This window comes from Sarcophilus harrisii, chromosome 2 (genome assembly GCF_902635505.1).
Source record: "Sarcophilus harrisii chromosome 2, mSarHar1.11, whole genome shotgun sequence".
NCBI classification, from domain to species: Eukaryota; Metazoa; Chordata; class Mammalia; order Dasyuromorphia; family Dasyuridae; genus Sarcophilus; species Sarcophilus harrisii.
Window position 1 is genome coordinate 412,527,313 of NC_045427.1, and position 18,677 is coordinate 412,545,989.

Consider the following 18,677-nt stretch of genomic DNA (forward strand, 5'->3'; position numbering starts at 1 on the left):
TAAAAGACTTCCAGACTTGGACCCTAGAGGCACTGGGTCAAATTCTAGTTCTGTTGCTTAATGGTCATATAATTTTAGGCAAATTTCTTGACCACTCTAGGATTTAATTTGCTCCTTTCTAAAATGGAACTGATAATTAATGTCAATCTTATAAGGTTCTGAAAATCAAATAAGGTGATGCATTTGAAGCATTTTGTAATAACAAATAAAAAACTTGCAAAACATATTACCATTTTAGAAAAGGAACTTCATGTAGATAGAATTAGTTTTAAGAGCTCACTCTGAAACATATTGGCTGTTTGACCATAGACATTCCCCTCACCACTTAAGGTGAGGACCATACCCCTCACCACCTTTCTCATATTTATTCTACATATCCAATCTTTTGGTGAGTTTTTGTCATTTCTACCTTTATAACTTCTCTTCTATGTGTTCCCTTCTCTCCACTCACTCAACCACCACTTGACTCAGACCTTCATCTTTGCCTAGACTATTGCAATAGTCTTCTGTTTGATTTATATACCTCAAGTATTTTCCAATTCTAGGCCCATTCTCTATTCAGTTGCCAATGTGATATTTGTAAAGTGCAGGCCTGACCTTGTCACTCTCTGACTAAATAAATTCTCGCCTTCCTATTTCTTCCAGCTTCGAATACAAAATCTTGCTTTCTTTTTTTTTTAATCTCTTCATAATCTAGACCTTTTTGACCTTTCTAGTCTTCTTATTCTTTATTCCCCTCTTTGAAACTTTATCTGCCCTAAAGGAATTGTGTCCATTCAGGAGAAGGAACAGAGTACCACAGCATCATAGACATAGATCTGAAAGATCCACTTCTACTTTTCAGAATTTTTAGTTTCCTTCAAAGTTCAGTTTAGATGGCTTTTCCTGATTTCCTCCCTACTTTCCAACAGTTTTTGTCCAATTAACTTTTGTTCATTCTGGTTTCTTTTTTTTTAGTTCATTAACAGGCTGGTCTGGCAAAGGAGTAAAGTTGCTGAATTTATTCAGTAACATTGATCTTCTTGCTGATGCTTAAACATGACTTTCCATCATTGTATTCCATGCCTTTTCATTATCTGTCCCTCATATCTCTTCTTTTCCCACCTTCCTTACCTCTGCCTTCTGGTTTCCCTACTTTCTTTCAGGATTCAGATCAAATTTCACTTCCTTCAAGAGACCTTTCTTCACCTTCCATCCCCATCACCAGCACTTTTCTTTTGAAGTTACTTTCCATTTGTATTATTTAATCTTATATGTATGGACAATTTGGGGGATGTATATTGTCTTCCTGTTAGAATATATGACTCAAGAATTTTTTTTTACTTTCCTTTATATTCCTACCACTTAGTACAGTGACTGGCATATAATAAAAGCATAATAGATGCTTTTTGAATGGCTGACCTAATCAGTCACAAATATTTTACAAATCCCTGTTATAGAAAGGATGGTGATCTGTGTCACTGATGAACCTGATCCTTAATAATTGAAATAACAACAAACAGCACATCGCTGACCTCCTTGAGCTTTATTTCAACCCTGAGAATCCATGATTTCATTTTTCAATTTAACTCCACTATTGAGTTTATATATTGAGTGATTTAAGATAAAGAAAAGTCCTATATGTATCTTAAGTTATGTTTTTGAAAGGCACAACCCCAAGATCCATTAGGGTTTTTATATTCATAGTATAAACAGTTAGCCTTAGCTATACTTAAAAATTCACTGAAGGATGAGGTGAAAAGAACATTGTCTAATTGTAGGAAGAATCTAACTAGGAGACGAGGCAGAAATTCTGATCTAATTCCCTTAAGAGGTTGGGAAAAGTATAAGACCCCCAAAATAAAGTCACTATGAAGGTAGGGTCCTGGCAAAGAAGTTTAGGTGTGGCTGTGCCATAGTCATACTACAAGGTAAGGAGCAGAGTTGGTCTAGTTCAAGTTGCCCTATGCTATTTAGGGTATTGATCACTGCAATTTTCCATGAAGGTAACCTAAAATGGCTACCCTATCAAAGAAGACTTTTATATTTTCCCTTCTTAAAGGACTGAGCATTACAGTACTAAAGTTCTTAGTTGGTTCTCCTCCTTCAATTAGTCAACATGTTAATTTACCAGATACTATCGTAGGTACTGAGGATTCAAAGAAAAAAAAATATTCCATGAAAAAAAAACAAATATTTCTTCATCTCAAATTTCTTTCCTCTCAAATTCATGTCACACAACATGATTACATAAAACATTAAGTCTGATTGTGTTATTCTTCTACTTAAAAAGCAACAGAAATTCTCTATCATCTGTGGTATCAAATACACACTCCTCTTTTTGGCATTTAAAGGCCTTTATAACCTGGTTCCAAGCTACCCTTTCAACCTGTTTATTCTTCTTACGTTCTACACTCCAGACATTTTAGCCTTACTTATCATTCTCAAACTTGACATTCTACTTCCTATGTCTATGACTTATAAAAACCTATCCCCTATAATTGCAATGCATTCCCTTTTCAGCTGTCTTGACCATAATTTTATTTCCTTCAAATCCCAGCTAAGGCACTATCTCCTACATGAATCATTTCCTTTCAGGACTAGTGCCTCTTCCTCCACTGCCTCAGAGTAACTTGGATTTACTTTGAACATATTATGTACATAATTATTATTATTTGTGAACATGATAGTTCCCTTGATAGAATGTAAACTACTTGAGAACAAGAAATTTTTTTTTTTTGCCTTCATGTCTCCAGTATATGGAGTGATTAATAAATGTTTGTTGATTGATTGAGTCCTCTGCTAGGAATATAAGCCTTTCTTCTGAAGACTTGTAGGTACAATTAATTAAGAACAACTTGACTTCCTTCAATGCTCTTTAACTTAATCATTAACCATCCAAAGGAAAAACTGGTCTCAATCCCCTTGAAAATCTCAAATTTAATATGCTAGAGCATCTTTATCTCCTTTTGCCTTCAAAAACAAATGAGATTTGTATCGAGTCATTTCCAAGGTCTCAGAAATCTCAGAAATACCTTTTATTCATTTCCTAAATGTATAAAACAGTTTCCATTCTGTAGCTTATGGGAAGTCATCATCAGAACATATACCAATTGAGTAATAAAAAGCCTAGCTTTGCTAATTATCTACAACATTTTCTTACGCCTTTCTCAAAGCTGCACTGGGTTTAGAACCTCCCATACCAGTACTAGCTATGCCCAATGTTGTAGCTTTTCTCCTTAACTTCTATAAATTGCCCTTGAGACAATCCTTGCTTGGATAGAATGACTGTTATTTTCAGAGATTTGACTTATAATGAAACATTGATTTGCTTTCCATCTGTCTTGAACTAAACATAAACATGAGCCCACCTTTATGTGAGATCCCTCCCTAATTATAATCAGAACTCCTTGAGAGCAATGCCTATCTTGCTTTCTATTTATATCTCCAGCACTTAATATAGTGCTTTACTTATAATAAGTGCTTAATAAATGTTTCCATTCCATCCCATTCATATCTTCCATTTCTAGCCTTTCTAAGTAAGAATCAAAAAAATTATATAATAGAACCAAAAAATCTTAGCCTGTGACATAGATATTTGATTGGAATGGAAAGAGCAATAAACTTGGACTCAGGGGAAACTTGGGTAATTCTAATTCTGACCTGTGGTAGTTATATGTTGGGCAAATCAATTAACCTCTCTGAACTTCAAGTTCTTCATGGGTAAAATGTGATTATTAAGAATCATGGTACCTATTTCACAGGGGTGTTGTGACTATCAAACAAAATAATGCTATCCTTATATCAGTGTGTAAAGGTCAGTTATTTTTATTTTGGTTATTGTTCTAATTGCTACCTCTCGTGCAGGAAGCCATTTTACAATATCTTTGGCAGGTAGGTATCTGGATTCTACGTAGACACTTTCTGTGTTTGTTTGACTCCATTACTTGCTATGCAATAGTATAGGCATGTCATTTTACTCTACTCAGTTTTCTACAGACAACGCAACTGCCTCTTAGTCAGGGGAGGGAGCAGTCAGAGAACATCACCTGCCCCTCAGTTTCCTTGTATTATCACCATCATCATCCACTCAACATGAAAGGATCCACTCTGCTGGTCTGAGTGGATCCCCAGTAGCCACTAGAAGGTGACTCCCGTATCACAATAGGATAATAATATTAATTACAACCTACATTGTATGACTGTTAGCAGTTAATCAGGCAGAATTTATAAGGCACTTCCTATGTACCCAGTACTTTCTTCCAAACTCCAGAAATATAAAAAAGGCAGAAACAGGGTCCCTGCCTCTGGGAGATCATAGTCCAATGAGCAAAGATAAAACAAAAATCATTATGTCTACAAGGTATGTTTCTTGCTAAAGAAGAAAAGTTTTTGTAAATCTAGAGAGCTATAGGAAATGAATGTTATTTCAGTCCATATCTAAATAGCAAAATACAGCTGGAATCATATGTCTATTGGAAAGATAGAGCAATGATTAGAGAGCCTTTCCCAGAGATGGAGGGGAGAATGAGTGGGATTCTATCATGCTAATTATAGAAATAATTTCATTTAACATTTTCATTCTATTCTCTACACCATTCGTCTTGAGTACACTCATTAATTTTCTAGTGACACTAGGCTGGGAGACAAAACCAATATAGAAATGGGTTGACAAGGAAGTATCTGTACAAAAAAGAAAAATTTAAGACATTCATTGGAGAATTGGTGCCTGTCAGGGCACTTCAACGAAGCACAATTCTCCTCCATAAATTCTGTTTCTGAGCTTTATAAATGTGGCAGATAGCTACTGTATTAGATTCTAAAAGTAACAAAGTATTTTAACTCAGTTTAATATTATGTGTGTGTGTGTGGGGGGGGGTCTATTCAATTACTTAAGTTACTTTTCAGATAACTTAAGTGGTGACAATTTTCATTCTTGTGGCAATTAGAGAATCAATGTGATTTAGGATCTGTTCTGAATACTGGAAAGAACAGTTGAATTTAAAGTCATAAGACCTGAGTCTGATTTTTGGGATCAATCATTTAATTTTTCTGTGCTTTGGTTTCTTACTTTAGAAACTAATGGAAATTGTATTAGGGGAGAGGAATTGGTCCTGTGATGGCATTGATGCAGGGAACTCTTAGATGATAAATTCTACCAATGCAAGCTTTTCAAAGCAATGTATAGCTTAGAGAATTGTTGAGAGAACTGATTCATCATTTTGTCTCAGAGCAGGGACTTGACCCTAGGTCTTCCAAGCTCCCAGGCTGACTCTCTATCCATTATGTCATGTTGTCTTTCAATTCTGACATTCTATGGGACAGATGTTCAAGCTATGGAAAATAGCTGGGTTGTTCCAAGAATAGAAAGGCCTGGGCTCAGTCATTAGCTTTTATAAATAATTATGGAGAAATACCTTTTTGTGAAATATACAGCATAATAAACCTTAATGGATGTAGTATTTAGTTTAAATAATTATGAATAGCTTGAGCAATAGAAGTGAGGGAACACAACTTGAGTCATACCTACAGGTAGCTGCTACTCTGCCTATATATCTACCCAGACTGGTTCGAAGTATGATGATGATGATAATAATAATGATACTCTTGTTTCCAGAGCTGATGAAACTGGGAATGTGGATCATTTCAATTTAATTCAACAATTCAAAAGCATTTATTGAGAAGTATGCTAGGCATTAGGAATACAAAGGCCAAAAAAATTCCTGATCCTAAGTAGTTTTAGATTCTATTAGGATGATGTCAAGCACTTGCACATACATAAACAAGTAAATACAAGGTAATTTAAGGAGGGAAAGGACTTTAACAGAATGAAAGAGGGATCAAGGAAGGCTTCATGAAAGATATGGTTCCTAAACTGAGTCTTTGCTAAAGAAAGGGACTTAAATTCTAAATGAGTGAGAATCTTGGAGTGTCCGGAAATGGAAAGTACTTTAGAATCTAATCCAGTCCTTTATTTAACAGAAGTATTTTGCCCAGGTTTGCACAACTAATAAGTAGTAGAGTTGATCTTTGAGTATAGACCTTCAAAATGTCCTAATCCATCTATACTATGAAATTTTCATTAAATGATATATTTGAAGAACATTTTCTCATGAATATATGCTTAGGAAAAGTAATTGACAAAAATATTTGATGGTTCTCTTGGCAGATGAGCTCTATGTTCCCCTTTACATACTACTGTTTTTTCTTATTTCTCATTTTTTTCATATCCATGAGTAAAATAAGTAGGTTTTTTCTTAGGAGAATAATGTAGGGCTACTCTTAGAATTGAACAGCTTCTATGCAACAGGCAAGGAAATCCCCCATACCTTTGCTGCTAAGGCCATGCTTTTGAGAGAAGCAGTAAAAGCATGCTTCTTTCTTTTAGATAAAATGGAAAAAAATACAGTTCTTCTATTCCTCCCACCCATACATACTCCAAATATATTATGGTAGTGCCTGTTTTGGCAATAATGTTTTATGAAGAGACCTTCAAGATATCTAATCCAGCAAGCACAGATCAGGAAACTGACCCACAAGAGTTGTAATTGACCCAAATTCACAAGTTAGCAAGCGAATAGAACTAGAATCATCATAAGGGTTACTATGATAGAATAGAAAAAGCACTGGCTCTTATACCAGAGGCTCTTGATTTAGATTTCACCTCTGATATCATTTATATGATCTTGGGCAAATTAGTCAGCCTGACTAGACTTAGTTACCTTATCTGTAAAATCATCCTATATTTTTATTTATTCCTTCTTCCCTTGTTACTTACCCTGTAGAATGGTAATTAGTAAACTGGCTCTATATTGTATCTTAAAGCACAAAAGAAATGTGAGTTATTTCAGACCATTTTGTAGCATTATATACATAGTAAGCACCCCCAAAAAGTTATTAATTTACACCTTTTAAAAAATGTTTATCAGTGACTATCTAAGAACCCAAATATATCCATGATGATCAAGAGATGATTTGGCTTTATGTGATGATCAACTATGAGGAACTTGGCTCTTTTCAACAATGAAATGATTCAGGCCAATTCCAATAGACTTGTGATGGAGAGAGCCTTCTGCAACCAGAGAGAGATCTATCAGGTCAGAATGTGGATCACAGCATAGTATTTTCATATTTTAGCTGTTGTTTGCTTACTTGTTTTTTTTTTCTTTTTCATTTTCTTCCTTTTGATCTGATTTTTCTTGTGCAGCATGATAAATGTGGAATTATGTTTAGAAGAACTGCACATATTTAGCCTATATTGGATCACTTGCTGTCTAGGGGAGGAGAGTAGGAAAGAGGAAGGGAAAAATTTTGGAACACAAGATTTTGCAATGGTGAATGTTGAAAATTATCTTTGCATGTATTTTGAAGAATAAAAAGCTATTATGATATAAAAAAGAAATTATTTGTCTTTTCATTTCCCTACCATTGTCTCCAGTTGTCTTTCTATCTATCTGTCTCTCTTTCCCTCAAGAGATCTCAGTGTCTCCAGTCCTCTTCCTATCTCTATGTTTCCCCAATATTTTTCAGTTCAGAGAATTATGGGAGAATATTAAACTTGGCATTATAGGTCCTGTGTTATAAAAGCTTCTGGCTGCCCCTGGGAATCAAGCCAATTGGCTCTTTTCATTCTGATTCCATTTGTCTTTTTCTCTGCAAAAAAAAAAAAATAATAATGAGACATTTTAATAATAACATACCTAGAGCCACAGCACAAAAACTAGAATACTGATTCAAATGCTAATTCAAATTCAGAACTGGAATACTGATTCAAATGCTAATTCTGCCACTTTTTAATGTCTTATAATCTTGGTTAAATCTTTAACTGCTTACTTAGTTTCCTCATCTGTAAAATGAAGGAGAGGCTTCAACTTCATGATCTTTAATGTCACCTCAAGATGTAAACCATTGATCTCTTCTGATTCTGATAAAGGAATATGTCTTCCAGTGACTATTTCTGAAACATCAGCATCCACCCTTTAGAAAAACTTTACCAATTAATTGACTAATACTTTCAATTTTCCAGATGCAATTGAATGAGTGCTCATTGGGCCATCTAACAGGGGATCTTAAAGAGAATCAAATGAGAGCCTTTTGGCTTGAAAACAACAGAAGTCTTTTTGTGGATTTCACATAAACCTGTGTATGTTGGCTTGAAACATACATGGAGAAACAGAAGTATAAGGTTGCACCAGCCTCAAGGAAATTTGACTAGTATTGCTAAGTAGTTTGAGGACTATGCTATTTTTTTCTGAGGGGGAAAGAGACATATTTAAAGAGCCAGGAAAAAGAACTGAATATATCAAGAGTGGTAGATCTCACACAAAGAATTTATAGAAAGATAGAGAATTATTGCAGTAAAAGAAAGAGAATGGATTGAGTAAGGTTTGGGGAGGCATATTCAGGTGGATAAGATGATCACTCATTAAATTATTAAAACCAAAGAAAGGAAGATACAGTAATAGATGCCTCTGCTTCCGTCCTTTCCCACCCTATTCTACAAGTAATTTTATAAGAGAAGGTCAGTCAACTGGAATTTGTTAAGTTGTTATTAAGTGTCAAGGCACTGTGCTAAGTATTATGGATACAAAAAAGAAAACTAAAGAAAACAAAACAAAAGTCTTTACTCTCAAGGAGTTTGTGGTTTAATGAAAAATGACAAGATGTAGCAACTATATCCACATGATATATATATCTAAATGTATCCCATTTGCTGTATACATTTGTTGTAATCTCAGAGAGAAGGAATTAAAATTAAGGAGATCTGGGAAAAACTTGCATAACAGTGAGTTTTGGAAGAAATCAGGAGGCAGAGATAAGGAAAAAGAACATTCCAGGCACAAGGGACATATAGTGAACATATTCACAGTTGGAAAATGGAATCTGATATTAGAGGAACAGCCAACTGGCCAGTGTAACAAGTCAGAGATTAGCACTTAAAGAGGGAGTAAGGTTATTAGAAAACTGAACTGGAAAGATAGAAGGGAGCCAGGCTATGAAGGATTTTAAGTCAAACAAAGAAATTTATTCCTGATCTTCGAGGAAATAATCATTGAAGTTTGTTGAATGGTGGGGGAGAAGTACAGCATGATAAAGTCAGATCTTCATTTTAGCAAGAGATCAGTTTGATAGGTGAGTAAATAATGGTTTAGAATGAAGAGAAATCTGAGACAAGTTTGTATAAACAGGTCCCCCTAAGTGTCACTCCCTGAAAGCTCTGTTCTGTAAAGCATCAAAAGTGTATTTATTTGATACTTAGAATCTCAGAATTAGAACCATGACATTGGAAGGGATCTCAAATGATGTTTAGTACAACCTTCTATCTCTAAGACAAACCCTTCTTTTCCATTTTACAGATAAGGTTGGAAAAATTAGTGCATTAGATAGAGTACTGAACTTGAAATCACTTTACAAATTCTAATCTAGCCTCAGACACTTACTAGTTGTCTGATCCTAGACAAGTCACTAATACCTGTTTGCCTCAGTTTCCTCATCCATGAAATAATCTGGAGAAGGAAATGGTAAGCCACTCTAGTATCTTCTCCAAGGAAACCCAAAATGGGGTCATGAAGAATCAGATAAAATTGAAAAATGACTGAACAACAAAACTAGCGAGGCCCACAAAAGTAAAGACATTTACTTACCTAATATCATTTAGCTTGTTAATAATAGAGAATAAGATTAAGATGTAGACACACACAATATGACATCTCCTGTGTCCTCAAAGAATGTTCTCAATTTCCTTTAAATTTCTTAAATAGGAAAATTTTAATTTCCTTAAAGTTTAAGTGGACATCTATGGGAATATCCTCCCAGAGATTAATGAGCCATTGAAGCAAACATCAATCGCTTTCACTAAAGTTCTCTTCCATTCCCTCATTATGGCATGGAGGCTACCCTAGAGTCTAGGTTCTTATTCGTTGTGGCAGCTCAAAACAAGCTTTGGAAAATCCTCTATAGCAGAATTTTGAATTGTACATGGGGATAATCTGTGCATCTGCTATGGAATGCCAACCTAAAAGAGTATGAAAAGGTTCTCACCAAAGTATTCGTTATTATGTGATGGTATTTTTGGAGGGAAGCACTGCAAAATAATGTCCATTCACTAGAATGCAGAGTGATTGCCATCTTCCTGGGTGGAAGGAGGACTTCCCTCAGCAATGAAATTGGAGTTCTTTCTCAGGGGTTCTAAACTGAGATCTGGATATAGAATTAGGAGTGATCTATACTAGGGCTTTTTAAACTTTTCAACTCATGACCTGTTTTTGCCTGAGAAATTTTTTATTCTGAATATATAGGTATATAAAAACATATATATATATACATATCAAATACAAATAATAAGTCATAAAGAAATTTACTTTAAAACAGTTCTTTGGTATACATCTAATTTCACCATTTATTAAAGATGAAATCAAATTTACATACTAATAATATAGACGTGCTTATTTATTTTTACATTAAAAAACTAAATCTTGGCAGAATATTTGATATCTTTTACTGTTGCAAAAATTTTCACAACCCCCACATTCAATTATGTGACCTCATGTGGGATCATGGTCCACACAGTTTAAGAAGTTTGATCTAATCCAACCTTTTCAAATTTACAGATGAGAAGATTGACTTCCACAGAGAAAGTAAAAAACAGTTTATTAAAAGCTTACTATTGTGTTAATTGCTATGCATATGAAAAAGATTAAAAAAAAACCAAAAAACAACAATCCCTAAATTAAAGGAGCTATCTTCTCCACAGATGTGAATTGACTTGGCCAAAGTCACACAGGCATTAAATTCCAGAGGCAGAATTTGAACTCTGGTCTTCTGAATTCCTTGCCATTGTATTATGCTTTGATATGTTAAAGTTATATCACTTGGGGGGGGGGGGAATGGGAGGAATGGTACAACTGTTACAAAATCAAAAGAATGTGTGCCATAAAATATTCTTTATTTCCTGCTTACTAGACAACTGGGGTTGTTGGTTTTGAAAGCTGTCATTTTGCTGGTGTTTTGTTTTTAAATGAAATCTCATTTCCACTTGGCACTTTCCATTTGACTGTCAGGAACACTGCGGTTTCCCTGGTTGTTAATGTTTAGATGAATTAGTGAAACAAATGGAGCCTGCTCAGCATTTCTGCTTACCTACTGTAAATATAGTATTGACCTATAATGCTGTTGATTCTAAATTCAGGGATTCTACTAGGGTAACAAATTCTTCAAGCACAATGCAAGGAGCTAAGCTCTTCCTGAAGTCAGAGCCCTACTTTGGGTATTCCTAAAGGAAAAAATTTTGTTTACTGTCTTAGTACTTTAAAATGCTATTGCTCCTCTAAACAATGAGCCCAGAGAAAAACATTATGATGGAAAAAATAATAGGTTTGGGAACTGAGTTTGAATTCTAACTTTGCTTCTTATTGAATAACATCAGGTAAGACAAACTCTGAGCCCTAATTTCCTCATTTTTTAAAAGATGACAGTATTGGTTGATATTATCTCTGTTGATCAAACTGAGAATCCCAAGTCTGTGAAAAGCCAAGATGAAAGATCCTTCTTTGTCATTGAATATCTGTTTTTATTTTTGATAGTCATTATCTGTCTATGAATGCCACAAAATCAATTAAAGTGGCAGTATGTATAATGGATATAGTGCAGACTTGGCATCAGGAAAATGTAGGATAAAATCATGCCTTAAAAATTTACTAGCTTTGTGACTCTGGGCAAGTCATTTACCAGTTTTCTTACGTGTAAAATGAGGAGATTAGAAAAGAAACAAGTGTTTATTAAGTTCCTATAACATGTCAGACATTCTTTTAAACACTTTATAAGTATCTCATGAAATCTTCCCAACAACCCTTTGGAAGAAGATGAGGTTATTAGTCTCATTTTCAGATGAGGTAGTTGAGGCAAACAGATTAAGTGACTTGCTAGGGTCAGAGAGTGTCCAATAAGGGAATGTCCAATAGAGTATGTTTTTGACAGATTATTTGTAAAGCAAATATTGGGGGGGAGGGTGTAGATTCTTTTTAGGAGAATCATTTTAAGTGTTTCTGTGAGGAGGATGGTCTTTAGAGGATGTCTGGGAGGAATACTCTGGCAAAATGCAGAAATTTGTTTGAAAAGCAAATCCTTATCCTTTTTGTTATTGGCTTTAAAATTCTGAATATTTTTTTCTCTCATTTCTCTATTATTTTTTGGTAAGGCAATTGGCGGGGGGGGGGGTGTCACATAGCTAGTAAGTGTTATATGACTGAGGTTGGCTTTAAACTCAGGTCCTCCTGATTTTAGGGCCAGTGCCCTAAACACTGTGCCATCCAACTGTTCCAATCTCATCTCTTTAAAAGCAATACATGCCTATCATTCATGTGAGGCTTAAATAGCCAGCTTTTGCTGTTTGTATTGCTGTATATATTTTCTGTGTGTATTGTATAAAGGTTCTGTCTCCACAGCCCAAAGCAAAGTAGAAAGATGAGCGATGATATAATGAATTTAAGATTTATACATTCTTAATTATCCCATACCTTCTTTAAATTCCTCCTTTGATGACTCATAGTGGTGTGGAGATGATTCTGGCAATGCCCGTGGAGCACAAATTCTGGTAATTTTTACCCATTTGGAAATTCACTTTGTCAGAAAAAGGTTTGGGAATTTAAGTGTACTATAAACTCAGCAGAGTAACATGTGAGCTAAAAAGGTTCACATAAACTTAGATTGCATTAAGAAAGACATTGTATCGAATATTAGAGAAGTAATAGTTCCACTGTACCAGATCTTTCTTTTTCATATCAGAACTGTAATATTATGTTCCATTCTAGAAGTTTCCTTTTAGAAAGGATTAAGGCTAGAAAGCCAGTTCATATCAATGTAGGAGAAGTAATTGTTAAATTTTTAGTGTACAGATTCATAAATCAGCAAATACAAGAGCAGTGTTCATAATCCAATAGAATCAGATCTCTGGGGTGGGCATATATTGACTTATAAAATTACAAATTAACATTATTAATATTCTTTTGTATTTTTATTTATTTTGTTGAACATTTCCCAATTATATTTTAATTTGGTTCCCAGAAGTTTGTTACTTCTGTACTACAAAGTATGGCTTACTTTACTGTTTCGTTAATTGTCTAAACTTAAGTAAGTGATGAAGAAAATGTTCTTGAGCCAGATTAAGTTTAAAAGTGTATGTAGGAATAGAGATGCAAATAATAACTATTTACCAGCACTTTTAAAGTGGAAAGGATGATGAGGGGCCTAGAATTGTTGCCATTTCAAAATCAGCAGAAGGGATTAGGGATTTTTCAACTTGGAGCTGAGAAAACTGAAACGTGGACAATAATCATCATAAAATGGAAGAAGGAATTGACAAGGTCTGCTGGATCTCAGAGGCCAGAAAAGTAAGAGCAATAAACTGACGTTACAGAGAGGCAAATTTAAGATTACCATGAGGAGGAAAACAAATTTCCTTATAATTTGAACTGTTTCAAAGTGGAACAAACACCAAGAAAGCCCATGGACTTCCCCCACATTGAAGATCTGCAAGCAAAGACTGCCTGACCATTTACCAGGCAAAGTTGCTGAGGAGATTTTGTTTCTGTTCGGTTTGATGCAGGTGGTCTCTAAGCTCTCTTCCAGTTCTAAGGTTCCACAAGGAAGTATGAGCCTGGCAACAGATTACATGGTTCTTTTGCTTAAACTGTTGTTTGTCCTTTGTTCTCAAAGAGGACCATGCTATCAGGGAGATGATGCCATGAAATGTAAGTGAATTTCAGTGAAGAAAAGATGTGCAAGATTATCTACCTCTTTCCCCTCCAGGAGCTTTCCACTGACCATCTGGGTCTCGTGGTCAGATATAGATTAGGACTACAAGAGATCTTGACCTGTTTAAACTAAAGTTCTCAACAGGTCTCAGTTTAATGGAAGCCTCATCCATTCTGTGATTAAGGCTAGGGAGAAATTGAGGCAAAGAATCTCCTCTTTCACCTATTAAAATTTTCCAATCAATCAATCAATAAATCTAGGACGGACCACTTTACAAATGAAACAACTGAGGCCGACTGAGATTAAATGACTTCCCTAGGGTCATTCAGCTAGTAAATAAGCTTGGAAAGACTTATCAACAGAGGAGTGATTTATTTTATAGCCATGGAAATTCATGTAGTTCATTCACTGAAGTTTGGAGGGACTATACACTTCATAGTTGGAGAAGGCATTCCTTACAATGCAATGATGGATCCTTTAAGTGTGGAAATAATTATGCCAAGGAGCTGGAAAGAGAATTTTCCAGTAATGTTCAATATATTGAATCTGTTGCCTCTCTGACCTTTAACCATGAATTTCCACAGTTGAATTTCTGCATAAGACCCATTTCTATACAACCTCTTGACTTTAAGAAGATGCCATATGAAACTATTTCCTTAACATTGAGCATCAGCATAGATATCAATAGGTAAACTGAGTATCTAAGTTATTCAAGAAAGATCCTACCTTTAATGACAATATGATTATAATTAGAGAAAGAATACATTTCTTGGATAGAATCTAGCATTGGCTATGACTGAATCATGTATATTGTTTGTGTCAATATAGCCAAAGCAAAAAGTCACTGAATATCTGTCATTAATTATATTCTTAGTAAAATATATACCTTAAAATTATGAATTTATACTAGCATTAAGTGCCTGTAAGAGTTTGGGAGTGAGAAAATAATTGGGACTCAGGAGAAACATCTCCAACCTTTAAGAGTCTCAAATCTCAAAATGTATGAGCACCACCTGAATTCAGAGCAATTAAAAATCCCAGAGCTGCTTATTAGTCTGTGTTTCTTCTCTGTTTTTCCTCAGCCTATGAGAACACTGTGCTCAATTCAAAAAAATTTTTTTTGTATTATTCTTGATTTATATTTCTAAAGGGTCAGTCAAGATAAAATCTGAGATCTCATTAAAAATGTAAAAGCAATTATTTATTTTGTTTCATTTTATTATTAGCTGTTTTGATAGACAGTATGGCAAAATGGAAAGAGCACTGAATTTGTATTCCTGAATACAAATTCTCAGTTGAAATTCCAGATTTGCTGCTTATGTGACCTTATGTTATGACCAAGTCATTTTATCTCTGAGTCTTAGTTTCCTCATCTGTAAAATAAAGGGTTTGGACCAGATGACCTCTGAGGTTCTTTCCAACATCTAAATCCATGATTATGTGATATGATAATCACATGATTTAGAGGGGAAAGGGATTGAAAATGATAATTCAGTTTATCTCAATGAACCTGAATCTCAGAGAAGTTATTTCCCAGGATCATACAGAGAATTAGTGAGGGGCAGAGTCAGGATTCCAATTTTCTTGTTTTTGGATTCCAAATACATATTCTTTCTCCTATATCAGAGCAGGTGTGTGTGTGTGTGTGTGTGTATGTGTGTGTGTGTGTGTGTGTGTGTGTGTGTGTGATATGTGTATATATATATATATATACACACATACATACACACATATATATTTGCTAATTTTTCTGTTTCTTTAATTATTATCTTTCTTTTTTGTTGTTGTTCTGACCTATAATTCCATCAGTGTAGACAGCACACGAGGAGGAAATTCTTTCTACTAAGATAGGCTGGCAACTGTTTGAAACTTAAAGCAGACTTGAAAAGTTAAGTGACTTGTCCTGAGTCACACAGCCATTTTATTATATGTCAGAAACAGGCATTGAATTTGGGTCTTCTGATTTGGGGGCCTGTTCTCTATCCATTAGTCTCATTATTCCTCAGAGTTTACATATTTTTTCTTCTTAGATCGTCAAAAATATATGAGTCAACTATGATTAATTTTCATGTGAAAAACTGAGACCTAGTTCAGTAAAGGATTTTTTTCCCATGGTGAAACAATTCAAACCATGTCTTCTATCTAAATCAAAGGTTTCAACTATAACGCTGCTTCTCTATATGCTCCTGAAATAGAAAATGTTTTTGTTTTCACCAGTCAATTGAGTGCCCCTTGAGGGTTTAATTATATATCAAGGAAGGAAGAATTCCCTACTTTGAAATATCTGCAAAATTTTACATCATAAATCTCATTCTATTTCTACATGTTTGTCTCTGTCTCTGTATGGCCCCTCTTCTTTCTCTCCTTCTCTAAATGAATTTGAAAGCTTTTGCATAAATAAGAAGTCCTTGTTAAACTCCAGTAACAGTAATAATGAATTTGATGTCTGAATTTGCACTTAGATCCTTAAAATGACTGAATAAATCATTCCCATACCTATGTAGTATGTCAATTAAAGGATGAATTAATGTCCAAGTACTCACCTGACTCCTTAACCTTCAAAGGCAGTACTAAGTAATTGAACTGTTCTACAATTTACTGCCGCAAAAACCCGAGTCTGCTGGGGAGCTAATATTCATTTTAAAAAAGGCAGAAGAATCACTTACCTGAATTGTCTCAGTGTTCAAATTAGAATGAACTGCTTATTGAACTTATATAGAGCTCTGCTTCACTGTAACCAGCTTCCCTGAAAAAGGGGCCTTCTCTCTGAAATATTGGTGCCATTATATTACACATGAAGAGCTGTCCATCTAATCCAGCAGAATTTCTCAAGGATATACTATATCCTTTATCAGCACATGCTGACTGCTGGAAAGATGATAACTAAAATGAAACTGTCTTTGCCCTCAAAGAGCTTACATTCTGGGGGGGCGGGGGGAAGAGAATACCATTCACATATATGTCAATAAAAATACAAATAAAATAAATACAACGTAGTTTGCAATATGGGGCAAGGAACTAACAACTGGAGAGAATTGAGAAATACCTTAGAAGGCACTGATTGAACTGAGCCTTGAAGTGAGCTAGACATTCCAAGAGATAGCACTGAGGAGAGAGAACATTCCAGAAGGAGACATGGAAGCAGGAGATGGACTGCTGCTGCCTATAGAGAACAATGAATAGGTTAGTTTGACTGAAATTCAAACTGTGTCAAGATGAGTAAAGTGAAATAAGTCTGGAAAGACAGGTTGGAATTAAAATAGGAAGGAAGAGTTTTCATTGCCAAATAAAGGAATTTTTCTTTTGTTGTAGAGGCAATTGGAAGTTAATGAAGCTTTTTGAGTGAGGTAGTAACATGATCAGACATGTACTTTAGGGATTTTAATTTGGCAGCTGTGCAAAAGGTAGATGGGGGGAAGAAGAGAGTTAATTTAGGAAGATCACTTAGAAGCAACATGGTGCAGTGGCAAGAGTACTAACTACGGCATTAGAGAACAAGGGTTCCAATTATGCCTTTGATCTTTTGTACATGTGTGTTCTCCTGCAAGCCATATAACCTTCCTTGGGCCTCAACTTCCTTATTTGCAAAATGAAGGCATTGCATTAGATGATCTTTGAGGTTTCTTTCAGCTCTAGGCCTACCATCTTAAGATAATTTGCCTTGAGGAACTAGCATGGTCCTTATACAAAATACTTATTTAGTCAGTGTTATTGGATCAAGTTGAATTATCCAAAGTGAGTTTAGACAAAGGAAGTTGATTTTTCATTACATCAAAAATCTGTTTCTACAAAAAGAAACATAAAGATATTTAATTTTCTTAAATAAAATGATGTTATTTTCCTCCTAAAATAATCCCAACAGATTAAAGTGTCTTAAATAATGTCAAATCCCATATATACATAGAGTGCCAAATACTAGTTAAAGCTTTTCAACATTCTTACCTTTGATCTGTTCTCATGCCCTGTGCTGAGGTTCTTTGTCATGGGTCAAAGGTTAGTTGGTACTCTTGAAATCCTTCTTCACACCATCTTTTACTAAAAATAAGACATGGAAAAAATTTCCTTTCTCTGTTATAAATTCTCCAGTGTCCTGATAATTTTACAACTGGGCATCCCTCTTTGGGAGATGCCAGTCAAGGCAGAGAAAGAATATTGATCAAATCCTTAATTAAGGATCATTGTGGTCAGAGCTGGTTAATAGAACAGAGCATTATGTGCCAGACATTTGAGATATGGTTTCTTCAAATTAGGCCAAGCCAATCAGGCAGGCCTAGAGAGGCAGATGTTCTTAGATATGGAATCTCACAAGAAAGTATTTAAGAAGGATCTTTTTCTCTCCATCTTTCCATGGTGTTCCATCAATATCCCTGAGTCAATGACAGCTATGATTGTATTAAAAGTCAATGACATACTGCATGTAGATACTTAAAAAAAACTATATTCTGCCTAAGGGAATCTCTTTGAGTATCTCAGAAGCTGGGAGCTTCCCCTTTTCTACATGTGCTCTCTAAATTTGTATCCTTTTTTTTTTTTTTTAAACAGACTTTTGGAGGCATTGTTTTGTCCCATTTGTTCTAACCTTTGTAAATGCCCCTTTCTAAAGCTACTGAAGGTTGGCTGACTAAATTCATAATTGACTCATAGTTATTACAGGAAACATGCCAGTAGTAGTTCTTGAATTATAGCATGAGATATACAGCCCTCAGCTCTCACAGATAACACGAGAGCCTCATGGGAACATAGTAGTGATGAGGTCCTGGGTAAATAAATGGGGTTGGCAGAGAAAGCCTGAAGTACTGATAAGATTACTTCCTGAGGAAAATGGGGAATGGCACTGTTGAGGATCAGCTCAATTTACAATTCCACCTCCTGTGGAGGTCTTGGGTAACCCCACCTTACTATATCCAATTAGAAAGTCAAGTTATGTTGTTAAACCCTTGGGGTTA

The 18,677-nt window shown here is 35.0% G+C and overlaps 1 protein-coding gene and 1 long non-coding RNA gene across 7 annotated transcripts in view; one reads left to right on the forward strand and one right to left on the reverse strand.

Moving 5' to 3' along the window:
• JAKMIP2 (janus kinase and microtubule interacting protein 2) overlaps nucleotides 1–18,677 on the forward strand; it is a 215,034-nt gene that overhangs the window by 36,748 nt on the left and 159,609 nt on the right. The gene's annotated exons all lie outside the window — the stretch shown is intronic.
• On the reverse strand, nucleotides 7,386–17,769 carry LOC116421678. Its single transcript, XR_004232167.1, has 3 exons — nucleotides 17,674–17,769; nucleotides 16,778–16,894; nucleotides 7,386–7,632 (listed from the first exon to the last, which is right to left on the reverse strand). It is a non-coding gene; the product is annotated as an uncharacterized LOC116421678 (long non-coding RNA).